Below are 12,231 nucleotides of genomic sequence, written 5' to 3' on the forward strand. Positions count from 1 at the left end.
AGATAGGACTATTCAATAGAGCTATCTTGGACAGGTGATGGACCTTCAAACCACCTTGGGTTAAAACCTCCATTACACAATGGTTAGTAGGCTGGCAAGTGGTGGACCTCTACGCCAAACCATCCATGGTAGTAGGCCTAGTAGCTACACTCCATTCACACATTGGCCTTTTCAATAGAGGTAGCTTGGACAGGTGGTGGACCTTTAAACCACCTAGGGCTAAAACCTCTATAACACAATGGATAGCAGGTTGGACAAGTGGTGGATCTTTACCCCAAACCATTCATGGTAGTAAACATAGTAGCTATACTCCATTCACACTTTGACCTTCAAACAATAGAGATAGGACTATTTAATAGAGCTAGCTTGGACAGGTGATGGACCTTCAAACCACCATGGGCTAAAACCTTCATAACACAATGGTTAGTAGGTTGGACAAGTGGTGGACCTCTACCACAAACCATCCATGTGATTAGACTAGAGATAGGACTATTCAATAGAGCTAGCTTGGACAGGTGATGGACCTTTAAACCACCTTGGGCTAAAACCTCCATTACACAATGGTTAGTAGGTTGGACAAGTGGTCCAAGATTTGTTGATAAAAGTGTAGCACCGCTTCCTTAACGATGTATCAACGGTATTCCCATCACCATATTTTCTAGCATTATCATCATTGGATACATCAGATTCTGCACAAGTAGCATGCATCCCATTATAGGAACAAAGCGTTGTAATGGGATCCCATCCAACATGGTTGTCCGCTAGATGGGCCACTTTATCAAAGTGATGCTAGCCACATTAGGCATGTACTCACTAATTTCATTCTCCCTTTCAATACCCACACCCACAAAATAATCACCAAGTACATGAAAGTTAACATAATCTTTTGGAAATACATATAAGATGGTCCCTTCATGTACAATCTGCATCATTTTTTCATCCTTTAAAAGTACCCTTTGATTTCTCCAAGATTCTTGTATTAATGCTTCAAACTCTGGGCTTGTTATAGGTATTGCATATGTAAGTAGAGGATCAGGTTGATCCCTTGTTCATCACCACTGTAGCTTTTATTTGTGTCAATTGGGTTGTCATTTATCATGGAAGACTGCAAAAGAAGCTTGGGCCATTGAACAACACTCCATAATGAACTTTGGAGAGATGTAGTATCCATTGTGGGACAAGGGAGCACCACATCCTTCAAACATTCCTCCACTAGTATAGATACATTTCCTTGCCCTATCTTTGTACCACCACATGTGGAATCTGGATCTGTTCTACACACACAACCAATACCAACATTTCATTATCAAGAATCAAATATAATTTCTCCCCAGATTCAAAGTCCATAGTTGATACATACTCATAGTTCTTCCCTTTGAGAAAAAAATTACAATTTCCATTATAAAATACATGAGGGTTATGAATGTTAATAGTCCGACGACTTTCAATTTGAGGAGCCCCAATCAAAGTGGATAAATGGTGACCCACCTACTATATTACAACATAGCTTGGAAAAGTGGTGGACCTAGTTCTAATGTCATCACTAAACGACTATAGAACTTGCATATCAATGTCCAAGTAATCCTTAATTATTTCAATGGAAGCAACGTTTGAGAAGTGGTTCATATTGGCTCAAGAACCCCCTCCCTATTTATATGGAATAGCTTGGACAAGTGGTGCACCTAGTTGTAAAGCTCAATGTCTAAGGTGAACTAGTGTATGAACCTGCTTGCTAGTGTCCAAGTAGTCATTTCCCCAAACCATCCATGGTAGTAAACATAGTAGCTCCACCCCATTCAGCTATTGACTTTGACCTAGTTGTAAAGCTCAATGTCCAAGGTGAACTAGTGCATGAACCTGCTTCCTAGTGTCCAAGTAGTCATTTCCCCAAACCATCCATGGTAGTAAACATAGTAGCTCCACCCCATTCAGCTATTGACCTTGAAACAATAGAAATAGATTCTTTCAATAGAGCTAGCTTGTACATGTGGTAGACCTTAAAACCACCTTGGACTAGAACTTCCATAACACAATTGTTAGTGGGTTGGACAAGTGGTGGACCTCTGCCCAGAACATCCCTGGTAGTAAACATAGTATATACACTCCATTCACACATTGACCTTCAAACACTAGAGATAGGACTAGTAAATAGAGCTAGCTTGGACAAGTGGTGGACCTTCAAACCACCTTGTGCTAAAATCTCCATAACACAATGGTTAGTAGATTGGACAAGTGTTGGACCTCTACCCCAAATCATCCATGGTAGTAAAAATTGTAGCTACACTCCATTCACACATTGACCTTCAAACAATAGAAGTAGAACTTTTTAATACAGCTAGCTTAGACAGGAATGGATAGTAGGTTGAACAAGTGGTGGACCTCTACCCCAAACCATCCATGGTAGTAAACATAGTATCTATACTCCATTTAGACTTTTTGGCCTTCAAACAGTAGAGATAGGACTATTCAATAGAGCTAGCTTGGATAGGTGGTGGACCTTCAAACCACCATGGGTTAAAACCTCCATAACATAATTATTATTAGGTTGTAAAGTGGTGGACTTCTACCTCAAACCATCCATGGTAGTAAATATAGTAGCTCAGCTCCATTCACACATTGACCTTGAAACAATAGAGATAGCTTATTTCAATAGACAGGTAGGGGACCTTCAAACCACCTTGGGCTAAAATCTCCATAACACAATGTTCAATAGGTTGGACAAGTGGTGGACCTCTGCTCCAAACCATCCGTGGTAGTAAACATAGTAGCTCCACTCCATTCTTTTATTGACCTTGGAATAATAGAGATAGCTTCTTTCAATATATATCTAGCTTGGACATGTGGTGGACCTTCAATAAACCACCTTGGGTTAAATACTCCATAACACAATGGATAGTAGGTTGGATAAGTGGTGGACCTTGCCCCAAACCTTCCATGCTAATAGACATAGTAGCTACACTTCATTCACACATTGACCTTGAAACAATAGAGATATCTTGTTCCAGTAGAGCTACCTTGGAGAGGTGGTGGACCTTCAAACCACCTTGGGCTAAAGCGTCCATGACATAGTGGACGGTAGGTTGGACAAGTGGTGGACCTTTGCTTCAAACCATCCATGGTAGTAAACATAGTAGGTATACTCCATTCACACATTGACCTTGAAACAATAGAGATATCTTGTTTCAATAGAGCTAGCTTGGAAAGGTGTTGGAACTTCAAACCATGTTGTGCTAAAACCTCCATGACACAATGGATAGTAGGTTCAACAAGTGATGGACCTCTGCCACAAACCATCCATGATAGTAGGCATACTAGCTACACTCCATTCACACGCTCTCTTCAAAAAATAGAGATAGCTTCTTTAAATAAATCTAGTTTGCACAATCGATGGACCTTCAAACAACCTTGGGCTAAAACCTTCATAACACAATGGTAAGTAGGTTGGACAAGTGGTGGAACTCTACCGCAAACCATCCCTGGTAGTAAACATAGTAGACACTCCTTTCACACATTGACCTTCAAACAATAGAGATAGCTTCTTTCAGTAGATCTAGCTTGGACAGGTGGTGGACCTTCAAACCACCTTGGGCTAGAACCTTTATAACACAAGGGATAGTAGTTTGTGGTGGACCTATGTCCCAAAGCATCCATGGTAATTATAGAGATAGTACTTACACTCCATTCACACATTGACCTTGAAATAATAGAGATAGATTGAACAGGTGGTCCACCTTCACACCACCCCGGGATAAAACCTCCATGGCACAATAGATAGTAGGATGGACAAGTGGTGGACCTCTAACCCATACTATCCATGGTAGTAAAAAAAGTACCTACAATCCATTCACACATTCACTTTGAAACACTATAGATAGATTTGTTCAATAGATCTAGCTTGGACATGTGGTGGGCCTTCAAACCAACCTGGGCTAAATCCTCCAAAACACAATGGATAGTAGGTTGGAAAGATGGTGGACCTCTACCCCAAACCATCCATGATAGTAAGCCTAGTAGCTACACTCCATTTGCACATTGACCTTCAAACAATTGAGGTAGGAATTTTCAATAGAGCTAGCTTCCACAGGTGGTGGACCTTGAAACCACCTAGGGCTAAAGCCTCCATAACACAATGGATAGCAGGTTGGAAAAGTGTTGGACCTTTACCACGAATCCATGTTACTAAACATAGTAGCTACACTCCATTCACACTTTAACCTTCAAACAATAGAGATAGGACTATTCAATAGAGCTAGCTTGGATAGGTGATGGACCTTCAAACCACCATGGGCTAAAACTTCCATAACACAATGGTCCTTCAAACCACCATGGGCTAAAACCTCCATAACACAATGGTTAGTAGGTTGGACAAGTGGTGGACCTCTACCCCAAACCATCCACGTGATCAAACTAGAGATAGGACTATTCAATAGAGCTAGCTTGGATAGGTGGTGGACCTTCAAACAAACTTGGTCTAAAACCTCCATAACACAATAGATAGCAGGTTCGACAAGTAGTGGACCTCTACCCCAAACCATCCATGGTAGCAAACAAAGTAGCTACACTCCATTCACACACTAACCTTAAAAAAATAGAGATAGCTTCTTTCAAATAAGTTAGCCTGGATAGGTGGTGGACCTTCAAACAATCTTGGGCTAGAACCTCCATAGCACAATGGATAGTAGGTTGGAAAAGTGGTGGACGTTTGCCCCAAACCGTCCATGGTAGTAAAAAAATTAGCTACACTCCATTCACACACTGACTTTGAAACAATAGAGATAGCTTTGTTCAATAGATCTAGCTCTGATAGGTGGTGGACCTGCAAACCAACTTAGGCTAAAACCTCCAGAACATAATGAAAAGTAGGTTGGACAAGTGGTGGACCTCTACCCCAAATCATCCATGGTAGTAAAAATAGTAGGTACACTCCATTCACAAATTGACCTTCAAACAATAGAGATAGCTTTTTTGAATAGAGCTAGCTTGGACAGGTGGACCTTCAAACCACCTTTGACTTAAACCTCCATAACACAATGGCTAGTAGGTTGTACAAGTGGTGGTTCTCTACCCCAAACCATCCATGGTAGTAAACATAGTAGCTACACTCCATCACACATTGACCTTCAAAAAATAGAGATAGCTTCTTTCAATAGATCTAGCTTGGATAGGTGGTGGACCTTCAAACCGTCTTGGGCTAAAACCTCCTTACACAATGGATAGTAGGTTGGACAAGAGTTGGACCTCTAGCCGAAACCATCCATGCTATCTGAATAGAGATACAACTATTCAATAGAGCGAGCTTGGACAATCGGTGGACCTTCAAACCACATAGGGCTAAAACTTGCATAACAAAATGGCTAGTAGGTGGGACAAGTGAGGGTCCTCTACCCAAACTATCCATGGTAGTAAACAAGGTAGCTACACTCCATTCACACATTGACCTTCAAACAATAGAGATAGATTCTTTCAATAGATCTAGTTTGGACAGGTGGTGGACCTTTAAACCACCTTGGGCTAGAACCTCAATAACACAATGGATAGTCGGTTGGACAAGTGTTGGACCTCTCCCGCAAACCATCCACGCTAATAGAGTAGAGATAGGACTATTCAATAGAGCTAGCTTGGACAGGTAGTGGACCTTCAAACCACCTTGGACTAAAACCTCCATAACACAATGGTTAGTAGGTTGGACAAGTGATGGACAACTGTCCCAAATCCTTCATGGGAGTAAACATAGTAATTAAACTCCATTCACACTTTAACATTCAAACAATAGTGATAGATTCTTTCAATAGAGCTAGCTTCGATAGGTGCTAGACCTTCAAACCACCTTGGGCTAAAACCTCAATAACACAATGGAAAGTAGGCTAGAAACGTAATGGACCTCTACCCCAAACCATCCGCCTCATTAGACTAGAGATAGGACTATTCAATAGAGTTAGCTTGGACGTGTGATGGACCTTCAAACCACCATGGGCTAAAACCTCCATAAGACAATGGTTAGTAGGTTGGACAAGTGGTGGACCTCTACCCGAAACTATCCACGTGATCAGACTGCAAATACGATTATTCAATAGAGCTAGCTTGGACAAGTGGTGGACTTTCAAACAACATTGGGCTAAAACCCCAATAACACAATAGATAGTAGGTTGGACAAGTGGTGGACCTCTGCCTGAAACCATCCATGGTAGTAAAAAAAGTAGCTATACTCCATTCACACATTGACCTTGAAACAATAGAGATAGCTTCTTTCAAAGGAGCTAGCTTGGACAGGTGGTGGACCTTCAAACAATCTTGGGCTAAAACCTCCATAACACAATGGATAGTAGGTTGGACAAGTGGTGAAGCTCTACCCCAAACCATTCATGTGATCAAACTAGAGATAGGACTATTCAATAAAGCTAGCTTGGACAGGTGGTGGACCTTCAAACCACCTTGGGCTAAAACCTTCATTACACAATGGTCGTAGGTTGGACAAGTCCTCTGCCCCAAACCATCCATGGTAGTAAACATAGTAGCTACAATCATTCACAGATTGACCTTCAAACCACATAGGGCTAAAACCTCCATAACACAATGGATAGTAGGTTGGTCAAACGGTGCACCTCTACCTCAAACCATCCATGGTAGTAAACATAGTAGCTAAACTCCATTCACACATTAACCTTCAAAGAATAGAGATAGCTTCTTTCGATAGATCTAGCTTAGACGGGTGGTGGACCTGCAAACCACCTTGGGCTAAAAAATTTATAACACAAGGGATAGTAGGTTGGACAAGTGGTGGACGTCTACCCCAGACCATCCATGGTAGTAAACATAATAGCTATACTCCCTTCACACGTTGACCTTCAAAAAATAGAGATACAACTATTAAATAGAGGTAGCTTGGATATGTGGTGGAACTTCAAACTACCTTGGGCTAAACCCACCATAACACAAGGGATAGTAGGTTGAACATGTTGTGGATCTATGTCCCAAACCATCCATGGTAATAGAGATAGTAGCTACACTCCATTCACACATTGACTTTGAAACATTAGAGATAGCTTGAATGGGTGGTCCACCTTCAAACCACCCTGCGCTAAAACCTCCATAACACAATGGATAGTAGGTTAGACAAGTGGTGAACCTCTACCCCATATTGTCCATGGTAATAAACATAGTAGTTACACTCCATTCACATATTGACCTTCAAATAATAGAGACAGCTTCTTTCAATAGAGCTAGCTTGGAGAGGTGGTGGACCTATATCGTTGATCACTGTGGAAGCGTTTCAGAACACCGAGTCTACACAATGCTAGAGCCTTGCGTTTTCTGCAGCGTTTTGATATGCGACAGAACCGTGGCCTTGACGAGCTCCTTGTCGCCTACAACTGCAACCATCAATTTCTCTTGCCTTGTGAGATGTTGACCTTGTCCACTGCTGCCAAGCCTGCTTCACTGGCTATGCGTCTAGGTCCTGTCATCAGCACCACAAAACGATAGCCTTTTGAGAAGCTGTGGTGAATTCACCTGTCAGCGCCAAGGGTAGCCTCGCCTGGGTGCTCTTATACCACGTGTAGGGGACGTAGCTAGGGTAAGCAGAAAAAGCACACGCTATTGTTTGATTATCTATTACATATATAGTTTGAACTCTTGCCATGCAATTGCCATGCAAACTGGACTGCATGTTATAGGGCCTGTACCCACGAACTGACACCTCTTGGGCTTGCATACCCAACAATCATATCATTTTTTAAAAGCGTTACCTTATGTCACCAATGAAACACACATAGAGAGTTACATTTGTTTGCTTTCGAGCACTATGTTCTTTGGTTCATACAGGAGCCACACATTAGAAGTCGAGACCTAACACCAAACAATTTATAATCCAAGGCAAATTAGGATGATTTGTTATCAAGCAAGATGGCTTCTCCATGATTTTTACTGGATTGAGAACACCACCCTATGGATTGAAATTGCTCAGGCTCTAATTTAATTAGCTTTAGGGAATTCTAGTGTTTACAACATACTATGATGGAATACTAGTATCCTCCTACCATGTTCACCATGTCTGCAATATGTTGACATGTAAGATCCAAAAGGCTTTGAATGTTGAGGTAATTGGCAGCGAGGATGAGGTCAAAAAGGCCGTTTTTATTGAGGTTGTCCAAGAATTTGGCGTTCCAATGCTTTAATTAGTCCTCCTCGGGTAGATGATGAGGTGGGGAGCGTCAACATCAGCTACACCGACGCCCGATGCCAACATTCAACCAGGCCGACGAAGCCGCCGGTACTGAGGATGACTGCGGTGATGGTGGTGCGGCTGGACGTCGATGTTGGTGGTGGTAGCAGCAGAACTCGAGGACCTTGGCAAGCCCTTGCCATGTATTGGAACATCGACATGCAGAGAAGCAAATGCGGAACCTGATAAATAACGTTACATCCTTATACAGGCTTGTGGTAGTAAAGGGTCTCGGCCTGTCATGGCCAGGAGAATACGACGTCAATGTTGGGAACACGCCTTTGGACGCTGTGTATGCCACGTTTTGGAGTGTACCAGGGGCTCAGAACAGAATGTAGTGACATGGAGTGCATAATTGATAGCAAGCTTTGCAGACCACGATGATGGACATGTTTATCATAGCCAGATTTAAGGCCAGACTCATTGGAAGCACCCTTGTTGATATGTATAGCAAATGTACTGGCAGCATGAAAGATAGTTTTAGAAAGTCGTGGTTTGGTATCATGGGGTGCAATGATATCCGGCGCCCAGCAGATCTCTGTGACCAGGGTGGAAAATTCTGTCCATATTCATCCTATGGAAATTGGCAGGGGCATGGCGCACAGCTCGGTTCAAATGTCATTCTTATATATAAACATACCTACCCCTTCTGGTATGCAACATGTTTTCTGGTATCCTAGGTTTCGTTAGATTCGGACCCAGATGCTCTCTCTCATCTCCTTAATCCTCAATATGGGAGACTTGTGCTGATTGTACCATCCCTTTTCTGCACCATGTCGATCGCGCAAGTGAGCAAAAGGGAGGTGAGGTTGCCGGAATAACGTAGACGAAGTTGCGGATTGTTTCCCATGAGGAGACTCTGAATGTAGGTGTGTGTTCAAAATGTTTTTGCATCTATATCTATGGTAGCTCAGTGCGTGTAGAAAAATAGCACAACATTGGACGACGTTTCCAGAAGCACTGGCCAACATCAATATACAATATCATGCAGCTAGCGTCCAACTTGAAAGGGCGTGATCAATTGGCAATATCTCCTCATAGACCTGTATGTTTCTTCTCTCCCTCCTGGCCCTGGCAATCTATTGATGCCACGGACTGCTTGCCTCATTGGAAGGTTGCACCAACACTGCTCCATCACGTTGCACCACAAAGACTTGCTAAGATCTGGTAAAAATTTGCCAACGGAATCTGTGTGAGACATTTGGTCGAAGTCCGCACAATATGGCAAAAAGCTCACGATAGTGGAAACTAAGGTTCCAATAAATGTGCACTGCTACAAAATTTGATGGACCTTCTCTCTTGTTTAGTAGGTATAGCTCATCATAGGGTTTTCTTGGCTGAGGCTATATACCTTAGCATAAATAGGTGTATATGTTCTTATTTACGGATGTCTAATGTAATTCTGCTAACTTATGACTCCTCTAATCAGTGGATGACATAGCTGGGTGGATATGGTTACCGGCTCTTTGTAGGACTCTGTAGAATTACCTATTTCCGAATATAACCTTCTATTTTCAAATATAAAACACCTAGTTATTACATTTTTTGGTTATTTTGGACATGGACAATATGTCTGCGAACATAGTCATGATCTGTTGTTTGTATGTTTGCTTTATCCCCTAGTATCTTTTGCTAAAAGGAGTAAGAGGGAGTCACTTTGGTAGGACCGGACTAAGGGTATATATTTATTTAATTTTTCTTATAAACTGGTTTGGTGGTTCCTTACTATCTCGGCATATTATCGTAGCATGTTTGATTACTTCATATAGCGTCTGGTCAATGAGAACACTTCAAGAGGTCACTTAAATTCTGGTGTCAAATTACCGACGCCAATGGCGGGCGTTGATATATGTGTAGGTAAGTATGGAGGGAGATGCAGTTTTAAAAATTTTTCATTTTTAAATTTTCGAGGGGGTCTACCGATACCTGTTCCGATGCATGTTTCGACACCTATTCCGATGTCTGTATCGATTTTTGTATCGTCGGAGCCTGCAAAAAATGAACCTGCGGGCTTTCCTTGCACATTTCGCTTATTCTTGTGCCTTTCTCTTGCTCTCTTCCTCCTCACCTCTTGCAGGTCTGGTGCGAAACAAGTTGTCGGAAGTGTTAATCTTGCTTATGGACTACTCCATAGCTCTAAGGTGAGATTGTTTTCAAGTTTACTTGTAGGTTTAGGGTTTAGGGTTTAACATGGTGTGTGTGTGTGTGTGTGTGTGTGTGTGTGTGCGCGCGCGCGCGCGCGCGTACGTTTTTTGCAGGTTCGAGGACGTTTACAACACCTTTTCTTGCTCAAATAGGCCGCATGTGAGTGCTTGAACTTTTAATGCATATTAAATTTTATTTAGATTAATTTGTATATTGATAAAAGAAAATTTCATGCCTTAAACTTTCATCCACTAATGGTTTCAGAAATGATCCGAAGACATCACTGGAAGACTTAATAATCTTTTTGTAGCTTTGTGGAATAAACAAGACTGGCATGATATCCATAGAGTTTTGTTTTCCAGCATTGAGCACCATAATCTCCACAACCCCACAACTTTTTTGTGTGGTTCTTGATGTTTGAAACCCGTCCCAATGCAACAAGAGAGCTATATTTCTAGGGTCACCCTGCTTATGCACACCAACAATCAGAGTAAGTAAGGACATTCAGTGTACATTTTGCTAAGAAAAAGAGGAAGATAGACATCATTACCTTGCACAACCTTTTCTCACATTTGATTTCTTCCTTGCATTCGGAGCAGATAAAAGTGTACACTGCTCGCTCAACATCCCATGCATCTTCAAGTTTTTGAGAGTGTTTGTCAAAGGGAAAAGTCGTGTAAGACTTCTTACATCCAGGTGTAGAGAAAACAATTGGCAACTCATATGTTGACAATGGGTCCCAAAAGTTCTTCACTCCTTGGAATTTTGTTCCATCCCAAAAGTTCTTTATATGCCTTCCCGTAGAAAATGCATCTCCCTGACACCATTGATTTTTATGGCGCCACAAACTCAATAGCTCATGACAAAAAGTTCTACTTCTTGTAAGAAGCTTCAGTTGAGGTCCTATTGGAATATAATCAAAAGCAAGCATTCACTTTCTTGGCTTTGTGCATACTGTGACTTTTCACAGCAAGTAATACAGTCACGTTTAAGCTTTTTGGAGTTTGAAGCACCTGAACAGACACACCTTAGAACCTCTCCTACAAAGTTGTCCTCTATACTTGGGTAAAGAAGTTCGGGTGCGTCCTTTGCTCCATTACTTCCTGTACAAATACGATAACGAGAGGCGGTCACCATCCCCAAACCTCTCAGCATTGTTTGGAATTGATCCCAACACGCGGGTACTTGCACCCTCCAAGCTCACCTTCCCATGTCTTTGGCAACTGAACCAACAATTTAGCTAGCTTCTTTTTGAAGAGTAGTTCTTTACCCTAGCTCCACCAAGGTCACCAAATAGAAGACTTAGCATTTGATCTTGAACACCTATCGGCATTCTATGTTCATCCCATAAACTTTGAAGTTCTACTATTCTCTCTATTAGTTCAAAGAGAACAATAGATGTCCCTTCCTCATTTTCCTCCCTGCTATCTTGCACGCTAGGATCAGCCTGTAAATGGTCATCACCATCTACATGATGGTCACCGCCATTTGAATCTTCCATTTGCTCTTCCTCCACGTTGAGACCTTCACTCAAGGAAGGTGCTACATGTGGCACATCTAAACCAAAATGGAGCTTTAAGCTCCCAAATCTCTTTGAAAGAATTTGGTGGTGATAAAAGGTTGAAGTATGCACAAACCGACCGCCATAGCAATAAAAAGAACAGTTACAGAAAGCCTTCCTTCCATCACTACTGGACTCTTCAGTTCTTGTTACATGCCGATCTTCTGTTCGGTTTGTGATGTTATGTGTGAGATCAAAATCAATGTCACTTTGTACCCTTCTACTCTTGGTCACAGAAGGATGTAACTTTCCTAATGTAACGCTTGCTCACATTGCGAGCAGAATACCTGATAGGGAGCATGAT

The 12,231-nt window shown here is 41.9% G+C and overlaps 1 pseudogene; it reads left to right on the forward strand.

Moving 5' to 3' along the window:
• Window positions 1-8,601: 8,601 nt before the first annotated feature.
• Window positions 8,602-12,231, forward strand: part of LOC147428254 (uncharacterized) — a 54,367-nt pseudogene continuing 50,737 nt past the window's right edge.

Source organism: Adiantum capillus-veneris, chromosome 23, assembly GCF_014529385.1.
Source record: "Adiantum capillus-veneris isolate H3 chromosome 23, ASM1452938v2, whole genome shotgun sequence".
NCBI lineage: Eukaryota > Viridiplantae > Streptophyta > Polypodiopsida > Polypodiales > Pteridaceae > Adiantum > Adiantum capillus-veneris.